Source organism: Sphaerodactylus townsendi, linkage group LG01 (assembly GCF_021028975.2).
Source record: "Sphaerodactylus townsendi isolate TG3544 linkage group LG01, MPM_Stown_v2.3, whole genome shotgun sequence".
Taxonomy (NCBI): Eukaryota; Metazoa; Chordata; class Lepidosauria; order Squamata; family Sphaerodactylidae; genus Sphaerodactylus; species Sphaerodactylus townsendi.
This window is the reverse complement of record NC_059425.1, coordinates 30,896,242-30,912,096: the sequence shown is the minus strand read 5'-3', so window position 1 is coordinate 30,912,096 and position 15,855 is coordinate 30,896,242. Positions and strand designations below refer to the sequence as shown.

At 45.0% G+C, this 15,855-nt stretch overlaps 1 protein-coding gene across 1 annotated transcript in view; it reads right to left on the bottom strand.

Annotated features, from left to right (window-relative positions):
• The window catches only part of PTK2B (protein tyrosine kinase 2 beta), a 103,781-nt gene extending 98,215 nt beyond the window's left edge, over positions 1-5,566 (bottom strand). Inside the window, 1 exon segment of the mRNA XM_048516704.1 lies at positions 5,407-5,566. The gene's annotated coding sequence lies outside the window, so the exon portion shown is untranslated.
• Positions 5,567-15,855: the final 10,289 nt, after the last annotated feature.

Here is a 15,855-nt window from a genome sequence, read left to right as displayed (position 1 = left end):
ATTATAGTTTACTGCATTCTTTATTGCATGTAGAGCCATCATGATGCAGTGGTTACGAGCGGTGGACGCTAATCTGGAGAACTGGGTGGATTCCCCACTCCTCCACACAAGCAGCAGACTCTTAGCTGGTGAACTGCATTTGTTTCCCCCCCTCCTACACAAGAAGCCTGCTGGGTGACCTTTGGCTCGTCAGTTTTGTCTGAACTCTATCAGCTCCACCTACCTCACAAGGTGTCTGTGGTGGGGAGGAGAAGGGAATGTGATTGTAAGTTGCTTCAAGGGTCCTTACAGGTGAGAAAAGTAGAGTATAAATCCAAACTCCTCCTCTTCTATTTTCTTTTTATAGCATTTTCTCTGCTCATTTTTGTAATCTGGGTGTTGCCTTATTTATGCTGTTTCTTCTACTCTTTTTCCTCTTTATTGATTTTTTCCTTTTTTTTCTAATCAGACAGGTGGACTATAAATGCAGCAAATGAATAAATAAGCAGAAGACGTGCACAGAAGCCTTGGAGAACTGTTGCTCATCAAAGTAGACCACACCAGACTAGAGGAACCACTGGGACGATTCAGTGCAAGACAGCTTTTTATGTTTACATGATCAGTGTGAGGTTAGTGGAGAGTCTGCATGACTCTATTCTGGAGAACCAGGTTCGATTCCCTACTCCTCCACATGAAGCCTGCTGGGTGACCTTGGGCCAGTCACAGTTTTTTTAGAACCTCTCACCCCACATAGAAGCAGGCAATGGCAACCACTTCCGAATGTCTCTTGCCTTGAAAACCCCATGGGGTCACCATGAGTCCACTGTGATTTATGGTGAAACCATACAGGCACGTGGTGTAGCTGGCTTCCAAAGATGGCTGTTTGGGGAAATGGGATGCCAATTTGTGGCTGCTCCTGTGCCGTAAAGGTCTCATCTGTGGCAACTGGCCAATGAGGTGACCTTGATCTCCATGCAGACTCTATGAAACTTTGACCTGTAGCACAGCTACAGAGGCAGGTGGAATGTTAGGCAACACTTCCATCTGGGAATCTCCTCCTGTCCTGCCCCCATCACATATCCTGGGGGTCCTTAAACATTCAGACCATTTTCCACATCCCTTTTCTTATGCTTTTTATGAAACTGTTTCTTGTTTACGTGAAAAAGAAAGCAGAGAAAAGACATTTGTGATGGCAGAGAACATTATACAGGTTTACATTTGCAGGAGAAAACGAGATTTAATTAGAACCACTTTAAGCTCTAGAGCAAATAGCACCCCCCCCCCCCATTTCAGGTTGGAGGACGCCATGGAGGGAAGGCACAAGTACCATCTCCCCCTGTGCCACCATCCCAAAGCAAACTGAGCCCCCATGCATCTGGGCACTGAATTCCCAGGAGGGATTCACAGCTGACGTGAGACTGGAAGTCCTCACGGTGACTTGACTTTGGAGATAGGCCCTCAGTAGGTATTTGAAACAGGGCCTCCCTCATCCTAGCTTGATACTCTGACCTTTATACCACATTAGCAGATGCTACAGAAAGAAAGCGCAAGAACACAAGTATATTTCTATATTTCCAGTTTAAGTTGCAAACTGTGCCTCTTCACCCCCCACCGCACATATTCTCCAAATGCTCATTTTTCATCCTCTCTCAGGCAAAGTCTACTGAATCAACACCCACAGAGCACATCTCAACCTCTCTGTCACAATACAGACAGACAGCATGAAAAGATGCTGAGACTTGCTGCACCTCTGAAGCTACATTCAGATGTTGTGAACAAACCTGAGTTTGCATAGCAAGTTTCACCCAAACACTTACTGATTGGTTCCCCACCCTGGGACATGGACAAATAAACCCCACTAAACTTTCCCTTCTCGCTAGACACAGTGTGTAACAGACGTCTCTCTGTGATACACCTCTGAAGATGCCAGCCACAGATGCAGGCGTAATGTTAGGAACAAGATCTACTAGACCACGGCCACACAGCCCGGAAAACCCACCACAACCAGTTGAATCCGGCCGCGAAAGCCTTCGACAATACATTAAACCTGAGTTTGTTCATGATGAGCATTTACTTGGCTTGTAGGCTCACTGGCCCCCTCTTCCTGTATTTGAAGAGGTGACAAATATCTTCCTGATTTAGGAAGGAAGTTTGATGTAACATGTGAACTAAATAATGATTTAGAATACTGATTACTGGGAGAGAGAAAAAAACAGCAAACAAATGATTCAGTCACCCTCCTTCAAAAGACACAAGAAAATGCATTTCAAAGACTTGCTAAACCAACAAATTGCCAATCTGTTTCAGAGAGCCACACAATAAACCGGGTTTCTGCTTGTCCCAAACGAGCTGCAGTTTGTTTGAGAGTGATAGTTTGATGCACCGTATTAAGCCACTGAGTCACAGCTACAGAAATCTCACTGATTATTAAATCAATACAACTCGATAGCGCATAGAGACCTCCTGGTGTCAGCTAGCAACCAGCCATTGCCAGACACTTGAGTTCGCATGCGGTCATTGTTTCCCTGCATGATTCACATGTTTATGGTTGTTGTGGCAGGGCTGTTCTCCCCAAAACCCTCATCTCATCGCTTTGGGCCTTCAGAAACCCATCAGCGGACTATTTCTCTCTCCTATTACTCTTTTCATCACCACAAGGCTGAGGGTGGCATTAACAAAGCTGTAGACAAATGTAAGGAGGAGTGGTATATCAGCTGTTAGGCATGACAACTATTTAAAACTTCCATGTTCAGAGACAGTATACCCCTAAGTATCAGATGTTAGAGGGAACTATTAGGAGATGGCCATTGTCTTCATGCCCTGTTTGTAAGATTCTAGAGCCCCCTGCCTTGTCAGAGTTGGGGTGGATTGGGTGAGATACATAAATCTGCACCATGGTTTTGAGGCTCTGCAGGCAAGCAAGGGTATACATTTACAAACGTCCATACTTTACATCATTTTTTAATGACTGCAGAATTTATAACCTTTTCTTGACCTGGAACACTTGAATTGTCCCTGCTGTAGCTTCTCCATGTCCTATTAGATGTGAGAGCTGGAGAAAATGCATACAGATCATGAGACAACACCCCCCCCCCCAACCCCAAAATGCACATTTCCAGTACAGTTAGGGAAAAAAAATCACCTGTAAAGACCCAAACAGGAGGGTAATGCTTCTAAACTACAGTTCGGGGTGGTGGGGAGGGGGTACGCTCTATGGGAATGCAACCAGTACCTGGAATCAGTAGGTGAATCCCCCCTCCCCCAATACACAAATATACCAAATCAGTAGGAGAATCTTCCCATACAAAAGACAGCATTGAAAATATGCAAAAAATAAAATTCCCCTGGGGGGGAGGGTAAGAAAATGAAACAGGTTGAGAGCTGTTTTACACATATCTGAGGGTAAGTCAGAGAGAGGGAGGGAGAGAGAGATCTTTGCACAGAGTTGCACATGAGATGCTTTAGCATGACCTGAAGTCAGACACTCCTCTAATACTAAAATAAAACACATCCAAAAAACCTAGCTTGTATACCCATCTCAACTTTTCTATGAAACAATCGCAGGAAGGCAGCAAGTAAACATGGTGCCAGTTGAATTTCATTAAAGTGGGGGTTAAGTAGGGAGCTTATTTTCAAAGGGGGCACTCTGTACTGGAACATGCGATGGAAAAACAAAGACCACCCACAGGGTGCCTTCCCCACAGCTAACCCACCTCCTGCATCCGGGAACAGGGGAAATGGTTTCAGAGACAGAGAACAGCAGGATGAGGAGGTTTTAAGCCTGCACTTTTGACATTTCGTAGAAATCAAGGGCTACCCCAGTTCCCACCCCTGAAAACCTACAGCTCCCGAGTCCCCAAATGACAGTTGTGTAATTTCTATCTGGTACGTGCGACAATCAGGAGAGTCCATTTTCTAAAATTCTGCCAATTTGAAAATGAAATGAATGCTCTGCAAAAGCAAGCAACTTTAAGATGCAGGCGTTAATTTAAGCAGGCAGTTTTCTTTGGCATTATACTAGTGCTTGCATTCAAAATTTGGGATTTTTTAGAAAAATGTTCAAATTCATTTCTCTTGTTACATGGCATGAATCCATGGTTCCAGACTGCCGAAAAGTCAACATAATTATATTTTTTCACACTTGCAGAAAAAGAAACAACTCTGTAAACACTGTGCAAAGCACGCAATTAAGACACCGCTAACATTCGTGATAACCTTCATGTTCTTGCTTCTTACTGCAATCCACTGTCTTATGGCATCTTTAAGAGATGACTAAATAATATTGTAGCAGATGCTTTTGTGGCTCACGGCTCACTTCATCAGATGCATTACACAAATTCAGCTCTAACCCATGAAAAAATGTCTCTTAATAAATGTAGAGGAGCCACAAGATTCTTCGCAGGTTTATTTATTTATGCTAATTTTAGAAAATGTGATATATTTACAGTACTATCCTAAGCAGAACAACAGCCTTCTAAGTCCATTGTTTCCACTGGACTTAGAAAGGTGCAACTTTGCTTGAGATCGCACTTTTAGGGTCTGGTTCACAGAAGTCCAGCAGAATTTTGCTTCTTTCCCTCATGCTAGTCCATTCCTGGCAAACTTAGTGCAAATCTGATGATTAGACACAGCAACAGTGGGACAATCGCTCACAAGTTCCCTGTTTCTGACCAGTAAATTCTGCAAGCGCTCTGGCCAGAAAACTCCAAGTTCTGCCAGTGTGAAACACCATTCAGACAACTATCACTGAGCAGCAACCAGACGCCAAGAGTTAGTGGAATTTCAGATTTTTTTTAAAATGAGAAACTTTACGTTTTTCACACATGCACATCTGTCTTTTCCCCAGAAACGTCCTTGGCCTTCAAGCTGGCACCCAAAACATGAGCTGTCAGAACAAACTCTAAAAGAGACACCCCGTGGCAATGAGTTTCATATGTTCCGGTTCTCAGGCGTTCTGTGAGATGCTCCTTCGCGCTGTGGCAATAAACCTTGCCTTTGCCTCAAGAGCCAAGCTCGGTCTGAGAGGTCTGACCTACATTTCCCAGGGGCTATCACATCTGGGGGGAAAAACAGCCCCTCAGAAAGCACCACCACCTGGGCCATTATTGTCCTTACCTCTGAAGCGAAGGGCTGTTGAGAAGGGACAGAAGGAGCCATATGGAAGTCCCTCTTCTACTGCTGGACCAGTTCACAAGGCAAAGAACGGGTGAGAGGTCACTTCCAAACGGACCCCGTTGCCCTGGAGGCCCCGTCTGTGAAATTTCCCCTTGCCTACTTCCTGGTTTCGCCTGCAGTTCTGTTTGCCTGCAGGCTATGTGTGTCAGACCAGTGAGAGAGCTGTGACATTCCTCTGAGCAGGAAGGAAACTTGCCTTGACAAGAAACACACACCTTGCCCCCCCCGTCTGTGAGGGTCAGAGAGACTCACCAGAGACTGATCCAGGCAGGTTCCTTTGAGCAGTCTCCCTCTTTCTTCCTCACTACTCCTCCGAGGTTGCTTTTCCTCCTGTGAGAAGAGCAGGTGAACAGAACTTTGAGCCGCCTGCCTAAGCGAATGCCTGAACTGAGTGGGAGGAATGATTTGGTCGGGAGGTGGTTTTTCTTCCCTCTCTCCCCCTCACACTTATTTTTATGTAACCACTCCCCTACTTCAGGCTGCCCACTTCCTTAAAGAGCTCGGAAAGGAGGAGAGAGCGTGTGCGAACCTCAACTGTACATATTCTGCAAGCGGGGACTTCCGTCATCTCTGCCACCCAGGAAGCAGGAACAAAACACAACGCCGATCCTCTTGGTTTGGCACAACTTTTTAAAAAATTGTGATGTTGCTCCAGGAAAGATGAGAGACAGAAGCACTAACAGGATATCTTATGTGTGAAGCTAGCTTCGGTTAATATGAAATAGCCAAGCTGCAGTGAAGACTTTGACTGCCAGATGAAGAATTATGTCTGATACAAACGCTCACACTCTCAGACATTAGTATGTCAAACATCAGTATTTCAATCGTCTTCTAAGACCTTCTGAAAATACCCTACATGAGATTCATTTGGGGGCAATAAAATCAAATCATGGAGATTAAAAAGCTGTTGTTCAACTAAGAATCTTAAGCCCTGAAAAAATGAGTAGCAAGTGTTAGCATTAAGAGCATGGAAAACTGGCATTCCTCTATTGAATGAAGAAGAAGAAGAGTTTGGATTTATATCCCCCCCTTTCTCTCCTATAGGAGACTCAAAGGGGCTTACAATCTCCTTGCCCTTCCCCCCTCACAACAAACACTCTGTGAGGTAAGTGGGGCTTAGAGAGCTCCGGAAAGCTGTGATGAGCCCAAGGTCACCCAGCTGGCATGTGTGGGAGTGCATAGGCTAATCTGAATTCCCCAGATAAGCCTCCACAACTCAGGCAGCAGAGCTGGGAATCAAACCTGGTTCCTCCAGATCAGAGTGCATCTGCTCTTATGAGAAGAGGAGGAAGAAGAGTTTGGATTTATGAAGAAGAGGAAGAAGAGTTTGGATTTATACTCCGCTTTTCTCAGCCATAAGGAGTGACAAAGAGGCTTACAAACTCCTTCTTTTCCCCTCCACACAGCAGACCCCTTGTGAGGTAGGTGGGGCTGAGAGAGTTATCAGGGAACTGTAACTAGCCCGAGGTCACCCAGCAGGCTTCATGTGGAGGAGCAGGGAAACAAATCCACTTCTTGAGATTACAGTCCATCGCTCATGTGGAGAAATGGGGAATCAAACCCAGTTCTCCATATTAGAGTCCACCACTTTTAACCACTACATTACGTATGCTCAAATGAGGCAGAACATACAGCTTTAATGGGGGAAATGGTATGCAATCTCCCCTTGACAATTAATAGAAAAATGTAATTTTTTCACCAGGACAGATTCTTTTATTTTTAAAGTAGCAGAAGAGAGTTGTGCACAGGCAAGCACATCTTTGCATTAGAAATTTCTGCCCGTGAGCAGATGAAAACCAGTGGGATTTTCTGATTGCCATGGCAGTGATAAACGACACCAAAAGTTATGTCTTAGGCATCAGGCAGGGCCTCTCTGCTGTATAAGGCATAAGAGCAGACTTCCTGGATCAAACCAATGGTCCATCTAGCCCAGCATCCTGTCTCACACAGTAGTGGCCACCCAGTTCCTCTGGAAGTTCAAGGCAAAATCTGTACAGTTGTCCCAGACCTTGGTGAGATTTTGCTCATGATCTGCTGAGCTGGAAACAGAGTGCAGTGGCACAGTATTAGAGAGTAGACAGGTTTCTATGCCACGGGAAACCCCCACCTCCCAGCCTGGCCCTGCCATCCTGGTGTATTCCGTTGCCTTGCCACGTGGCATCTGAGTTGCCACAACAGAGCCCTTGCAGGTCTGCCTTCTGTCTGCCTCTCCCAGTCTGCTCTGGCATTGGATATAGAGGGCAAGAGGAAGGCAGAGGGGGAGTCCCACGGTGCTAGATCCACCAGTGGAAAGATAAAGAATACTGGTGTGAATGAAAAACATAAGACAACCAGGGCTCAGAATGGATCTTCAATGGGCTTGTTGAATTGCCTGTTCTTTGTCCAATCTCCTCTTTTAATAAATGCATTCAGAGGACCCACCATAACACGCCCCCCCCCTCCAAGCACATGCATCTGTTTGACAAGACAGGCACAGGGAGGTATGCACTAACCAGCCCACAGTAAGATTGCCGGTGGTCCAGAAAACAAACTAACAAAAAATGCCTGATTTGGGGTCAGTTGCCAGAAAAGGAAATAACTGGCTTGTTTCTGCCTTGCCTCCTTACACCACATACTAGATAGGCAGATTTTTGAACTGGAGACTGGACCAACAGGAAAAGTCAACCCCCCCCCCCCCCCCCCCCCTCCAGCTCAGGCTCTATCCACAATCCAGAATTCTTGATTCCAACAGTGGTCATCATGTCTAGAGGACACAAGGTAGCGATTGATGTTTGCAGCTTGTATTTTCAGGTTGGAAGCCTCCCAAAGAACGCACGTGTATTTTGAAATGGCCCTGATGGGACAAAGACGACTGTTACTTGTTAAGTTTTGCAGCGTTGAACTTGATCACTCACCTGCTCTGAATGAAAACTTTGGATTCACCACAATTCCCACCCTTACAAAGCAGGCTCAGCTTTTAGACAGTGGGAAGCAGGGCACCAAGTTTTGTTGAAATGGTTCTCACTTCCAGTCCGGCTGCACTTCAAACTGCAGAAAGTCCCAAGCGACAACAGCTGCTGTTTTCCCGTCACAGCCTTCTGGAAACTACCAACCTCATTGCTCCAAATGAAGATGCTCAGTCTGTAGCTCCTTCCTCCTTCCTGGACATCAAGAAGCTTTCCAGTAAACGTCTGTGTGCATTAATACTACAACTTCTTCTGCTAGAAAATTAAAATAGGAAGTGGAGCATGCACACCAGACAGTTCGGGAGCATAGGAGGGGGAGAGACAGGATTTCTCCCCACTCAGAAAGAAGCATGAACTTACATGTAAAAGCAGTGGTTGCTCCAACAGACAAATGGGAACACCAAGCAAATAAACGTGCAAGGAGACAAGAGATGTGGCAGAAGGCTTGGAATGATTCCCTTGTTAAAGAAAGATTCAACTACCAAGCAACCCTGATTACATCTCTCTCCCCACCCCCCCCTACACACATAAAACTGGGCCAAATGTAAATACTTGTGACAACGCTGCCACCTTGTGGCCACTCTATACAGGTATTGCAAATAGGGTTATGAAGAAAAGCGTCCTGACTCTTGAATAGAGGTTTAACATGTGGAATTAGGGATTTGGGGGGGGGGGGGGTGTTTGAAGCTGTGATGGATATTCACCACCCCATCACACAACAAGCACATTGTATGTAATGGGCCTAAAGGCAGCATCAAAATGTCTTAAATAAATAATTTACTGGATGATATCATTTACAAACAAATTAAATAGTCCTGGCCCCAGTGCCAATTATCCTAGGACCCCATAGCTCGTTTCCCTCTGTGATGAGACCCGTCCATTTATTCCTGCTCTCTCCTCCCTGTCATTTACCAAGTTTTCAATCCATTGTAAAACTTCTCTCAATCTATGACTGCTAATTTTTCTCAGGAGTCTTTAATGAGGTTCTTTTCAGGAAGTCCAAGCATTAGGTCACAGTGACTGTCTGCCCAAACTAGAGTCCCTAGCCCAGTGATCTCCGAACTACCTTTGGTTTTGTTGCACTGTGCCTGATGTTGCCTCTCTCTCCTGCCTCACTGGACCTTCTTTTTCTGGATGAGGTAAATATCACCCTCCCTGCAATGACCTCTGCTATCCAAACCTATCTTTAACTCTATCTAAATCCTAGACTTCTTGAAACTCTGTGTGCGTGTGTGTGTTTACCAAACTGTGTGTCCCTTTTATTATTTTTTGCTCTAATAAAATTGTTAAAACTTCACTCAAATTCTGGTTCCCTGCAGGTTTCTAGAGGTGGTAACCGTCCCAGTAGCCTGGCCTTTCACATTGCAAGGTCCGTCTCCACAAATTCTCCATCCTAAACAGGAGAGACCCCCACTAATGTGGGTAACACTACCTCCTTGAAATGGCTGCCCTGTCTCCTCCTTGGAGCCATTTAAGGGCTCAGGGTGACCCTGTGCTGTGTGGCAGCCTCTCTTTCCCACCTGAGTTAGATGTTCTGCTGGTCTCTTGGGCTAGCCTGGCACCTGGAGGGCAGACAGTTCTTCTGTGACAACTAGCAAGAAGCAGGCTGATCTCTTCTGTATGCGGTCCATGGCCAGGTAGGCTGCTTCATCTGGTTTTCTCCTCTTTATCTCTGGTAAGTACAGAGACGCTGGGGCTACCGCTGACGTCTGGGCTACCCTTATCCCTAGGCTTGTTAATATATTTACTGATGTTCTATTTTTAAAGCTAGCGAAAAGCATACTGGTAGCAGTGGGAGAAGAATAGTGGATGCAAGGAACGGGGAAGGAAAATGCTGCCAGAGATGATTGGGGAGTTTGGAAATCTGCACTTTCTCATCCACCTATTGCCTAACTTGTTTTCACTCTGATGTTTCTGGAAACATGAGAACACAAAACATGTTGCACACACCTCAGATCCAAGGAGATGGAACTGCCAAAGGAGAATGGGAGGTATGTGGATGTTCTGAAAAACCCTGCTGCCATTAGGTAGCCAGAGAGGACCAAACCATCTGTGTGGAAGCAGCCCCTAGTGAGTATACACTCAATGGTAAACCCTGTTGCTTAATGTGAGTGAAATGACCTTGGCCCCCCCCCAAAAAAGGATCAGGTTTGCCTACTCTAATCAGTTTGCAAAGATTAAAGAGCTGTGAAATCAGCTTTCTAATTGACTCTGGCATTGAAATGGTTAGCATAAGAATATCTGGCTGGACTAGATGGCCCTTTAGGTCACTTCCAGCTCTATGTTTTTAGGTTTCTACACCATCCATCTGATTATCCTACGGCCAGTCTGAATGCTACAAGGGGACTTATACAGCAACAGAGGATCATCGTAATGGAGTCATCAATCTCTCTGTCACTTGTAACAAACCTTCCAGAGCCAGAAGGGATGTCGGTGCTGAGTCTGTAACATGTCTTTCTGGTTGCTTCCTCCACCCTTACACGCTAGCATCCTGCAAGGAATGTAGGTCAGTTCGGTTCTCATTTAGGGCTCGGAAAACTGGACCAACAGGGATGACTTGGAAGGTTTTGACACGTGTTGCCAATCAACTTCTCTGTCAATTTCACTCATGAGAAATTAGAATATTAGTAATGACACAGACTGTATTTGATGAATTGTTTTATTTTAAATATCAGCCCGAACCTAGAATGGATTAGAATTCAACAATGAGATAACTGGAAGTCACTTTATGGATGTGGTCGTGTTTAGATATTGTCAAATTTATGTTTTGTTATTTTCTGTGGTTTTTGTATTCTTTATTTCTGTTTTGTATTAATGTAACTGTGGATGTGGAGGTGCATAGTGGAATAGGTATTTTTGTTTTCCTTTCCCCCCATTTTTGTTTCGGGAAAATAAACATTCATTAACTAGAAATGCACTACTGAGACAAGTGTGCAGCTGTCCCTCACGAGGGTTAGAAAGCAGAGAGATATAAGGACTGCATCTCCCCATACTGCCTGACAAGGCCTCTCTGTTCATTGGAGGGGAACTTCCTGGCGATCCCCGGTCCAAGAGAAATCCAGCTGGCTTCAATGAGAACCAGGGCTTTTACAGCCCTGGCTCCGGCTGGTGGAACAAGCTACCTAGTGATGTCAGGGCCCTGCGGGGGTTGTGGCAATTTCGCAGGGCCTGCAAGACATGGCTCTTCCACCAGGCCTTTCCAACTAGCCAGCCAGATCAAAGGAAGTAGATCATTCTTTCGGCCTCTGGGGGAGGAGGGGGAAGAGATAGGAAAGGATCACTTAGCGCTATCGGTTTTAATTTTTATTGTTGGTGTTAATGGTTAGTATTCCTGTTTAATTGTTTTAATGTTTATACTAGAATGTTATATTTTAAAGTTTAATTATTAAGTTTTTATGTTGTGTACCCACCCTGAGCCCTGAGGGGATAGGGCGGGATATAAATCAAATAAATAAACAATGTACGTGAGCATTCTGGTCAATGTCAGGTTTTCCCTCCTTTCCTGACCTTCTGCTGAGAAGTGAAGCCTGCAGATTGAACGATTATGCTGGCTTTGCTAGGGAAACGCAACACAGCAACGAAGTGCCCATCTTGGAAGAAGTTCTCAGGTTGCAGCCCTTATATCACCATGAAAAGAAAAAGTTTTCTAGTCTCGGGTGTTTTTGAGCCCTGCCACCAGAGATCTAGGATGGCACTATTACCACATAGCAGTCTCCATCTGATATGGAGGAGCTACCTCAGGCTGAGCCTAGATGCCAGGATAGCTAGCTAAAAAGAGCAAGCAAGAGACAGATTATAGTCTTAAAAATATGTGAAGGGCTTTAAACCCTAGAAGCGCTGTGCAGACGCTAAACATCTGAACAGAAACGCACTATCTAAATCACAGTTTCAGTCGTCCGCCTACCATTTTTTTCCAGAGTAGTACACAGTTGTTTTGTTTTCTCTCAGCACTTTAACCTTTCGTGCCTGAACTAAAACCAGGTGGAAAATCTTGGCCAGTTTCATTGCTGTAAATTTCTTTCACAGCCATCCCCTCCTCTGATTCTGGGGAAACTGACATACTTGGGGTAAACCCCTATCACAGCACTATTAACCCTCCTAAGCCCACTAACTTCATTGTCTAACATTTTTATCCTGCCCTTCCTACAGGTAGCTCAGGGATGTCATATGTGGCTCTCTCTTCCATTGTCCCTCAGCCCTTTTTTCTTCATTCTCTTCCACTCAGGATGCACACATCTGTTTTGTGCAGGGATCCTCAAACCTTTTCAGCCTGCAGCCTGGAATTCTGACAGAGTGTGATGGGGACAGCTGCAAAATGGCTGCCACAGAAGGCAGAGCCAGTCACAAAACGTGACTGTGCCAGTGGATGGCCCAGGCTAGCTTGATCTCATCAGATCTCAGAAGCTAAGGAGGGTCAGCCCTGGGCAGGGGCGGAACGAGGGGGAACTGTGCCCGGGGCACGCGTGCGCTCTGCACCCCTGCCCCGCCCCCACCCCAGAATGCCCCTGCCACGCCCTCACCACATCCTCGCAGGGGCGCGTGCCCGGTGCGTCACACCCCCACTTACCCTTGGTGCTACGCCACTGGCCCTGGGTAGTATTTGGGTGGGATAATGCCAAGGAAATCCAAGATTGCCTTACAGTTGCAGGCAAGGGCAAACCACCACTGTATGTCCATTGAGTAGAAAACCCCATGGTCACCACAAGCTGGCTTCAGCTTGATGACACGTTCAAGACTAACCACATGGATCTCATTTGTGAGTCACAAATCAGATATGTGGGACATGTATCTGAAGAAGTGACTCATAAAAACTCATATGGAAATAAATGTGGTTAGTCTTGAACGTGCCAATGGACTTCAGAAGTAGCATGGCTCTGAAATTCAGGTGCTGGCAGAAAGTGTCAGAGAAAAACACTCCTCTGTTGGAGGGGAGTGGCCTTTCAAATGTATCTGCTCAAGGATAGTACAACTTCACATTAGTATTCTGAATGTGGCCACAGAAGAACCAGCAATAGTGTTTTATTGCTGTTTTTAAAATAATTTCTAACAGTATATTTGCTTTTTCACCAAAACTAGCCTCCAGCTACTATTTAATATATGCATGATCGTCAGGTAACATAATCACCTGAGGCCTTTCTCAGAACCTCAGCCTTCAGAAGTAATGCGTGTGTGGGAGGGGGAGGGGGGTACCCACAAGAAGGGCCTTTTCTGTGGTGTGAAAATCTAGGAACTTCCTCCCTAGGAATGTTCACCTGGTACCATCACTACTAGTATTTGAGTCCAGTGGCACCTTTGAGACCAACAAAGTTTTATTTTTGGTATAAGCTTTCGTGTGCATGCACACTTCTATAGATACAATGCGCATGCACTCGAAAGCTTATACTAATAATAAAACTTTGTGGGTCTTAAAAGTGCCAGTGGATTCAAACTTTTTAATCTTCTGCTTCAGACCAACACAGGAACACACTGGAATCTATTAATATTTAGGCAGGCAGTCATCCAGCCTGTAATTTTGTATGTGTACTAGCATTTCAAAGCCTTTTAGGTAGTTAGGAGGTATTTCATTAACTTTAAACCTGTTGTATTTACTCAGGTGTTTGGTTTTATTGTCAGTGTACTGTAGTGGTTAAAGTCCTGGAAAGATTCAGGCCATTTATGCATTCAGTGCTTAACTTGCAGCTGTTCAGTTTACAGTGGGTGTTTCCCGTGGTGTTTTGTTTAAACAGGAAAAAATCATTGTGAAGCATCCAGAGTTGAGCCAATCCACCATTTGGCCTGCCCCCCATTTCCTTGTTCAATCCTTACGGAAGAAAATGCTCTTGGGCAGAGAAAACTGGGAGGAGCAAGAAAACCTGGGGGATTCATGTTGATTCCCTTCACTTTCCCTGAAAAGTCACACTTTGGGAGCTTTCGGAAATTGCAGACATTCTCAGATCTGAGAGCGCAGAGAGTTCAGAGAAGGAGAAAAGTGCGCATAACCAAGAATCCAACCTGAAGGGAATGTATACTCAATGCAACGGAGTCTACAAGTGCATAAAAGCCCTTCATCTTGAAGCCTGCTGAGATATTGCTGGCCGGTCCCTTTCTCTCAGCATTCCTTCTCAGGATTGCTAAAAATAAATAAATCCTAGACATAGAACTGAGATACTTGGTGAAGGGTAGGATAAAAATTGAATCAGTAATTATTTTCTTGTACATTCTTTAGTGGGTTGAGAAGACTTACAAAACATAAAAAAGCCTGAATAAATGTGAAGTTACAGGGTTTGTCCCAATATACAATACTTCACACTTACACTGAACATCACTTGTCATATTGTTGCCCACTGTTGGCATTTGGTGTTCTTTACCATCAGCGTCCATCATTCTAAATAATTTGGTATCATTGGCTGATTTTCCTATCGCTGCTCATCAGTTCTAGTGATGTTAAATAATAGACCCATAAGATCTTGGCAGACCCCACAGCTTACTTCTTCCACTGCAAAAGTTATCTAACTGGCCAGTGTACTCAGCAAGAGCCAGTGGGATGTAGTGGTTCAGATGCTGAACTAAGACCCAGGAAATCCAGGTTAACTCAATCCCCTTCCGCACATGCAGAATAATACGCTTTCAATCCACTTTCACAATGGTTTGCAAGTGGATTTTGCTATTCTGCACAGTAAAATCCAGCTGCACAGTGCATTGAAAATGGATTGAAAGTGCATTATTCTGCATGTGCAGAAAGGGCCTCTGCCTTGGAATCTTTCTGGGTGACCTTGGGCCAGTCACACAATTGCTGCCCTGACACTGGGTAGTATTTGGATGGGAGACCTCCAAGGAATACCCAGGCAGATGCTGGGAGTAGCAAACCACTTCCAAATAACTCTCACCTTGAAACCCCTAGGGCCATGGCGGCAAATCATGGCAGGGGCTGATGGGAATTGTAGTCCATGAACAACTGGAGTGCCATAGGTTCGCCGCCACTGCCCTAGGGGGTCACCATAAGTCAGCAGTGATTTTATGCGAAAAAATGATGGCAAAAAATGATGGATTTTTACTTTTCCCACGAGCAAACACTTTTCCATTTAAGACCAGTTGCCACTGTGTTGTATGAGACGGGTTTCACCACATTTCCTCTAAGTAGCCATTTTCCCCCACCCTCCACCAGCCACACACTACCAGGGGGGCTTTTCTTGGAAGTTTTTTCAAAGCAGTAATTGTCATACTAATATGTGTTATATCAACATATTGCTATGTCAATTATTTACTTCTTCCATTTGTTTATTCAAAACATTCTACCAGTTAGGGCTTTCAGGGTAGCAAACAATTAAAGAGACATTAAAATCAACTCTCCCAAGCAGTATATTTATATAAGATCAGCAATTAAAAAGAAACAAGAAGGAGGGTCAGCAAGAGTAGGCCGGATGAAACAGAAAAGTCTTAACTGTTGGCAGAAGGCAACGATCCAGGGGGGCAGATAAATTTCTCAGAAACAAGAAGTAAAAAAATTTCCATAGTGGTGAGGAGTGAGGAGAGGTATGGCCCCCACAGGGTCAGGGTAGCAGAGGCAGACAGAAGGAATACAGTAGTCATCAAGAAAATCTAGACTTTCCTCTCCACTTGGCAGCCATCCAAACTGCGCTGTGATCTTTCCCAAAACTTCGCAGAAAAGCAGGTTTGGGAAAGATTGCAGAAAAGATGAGAATGGGTGGTGTACCAAAGCACCATGATGCTGCGGGGAAGAAGAAAAAAATGCTACTGGAACATAGCCATACAACCC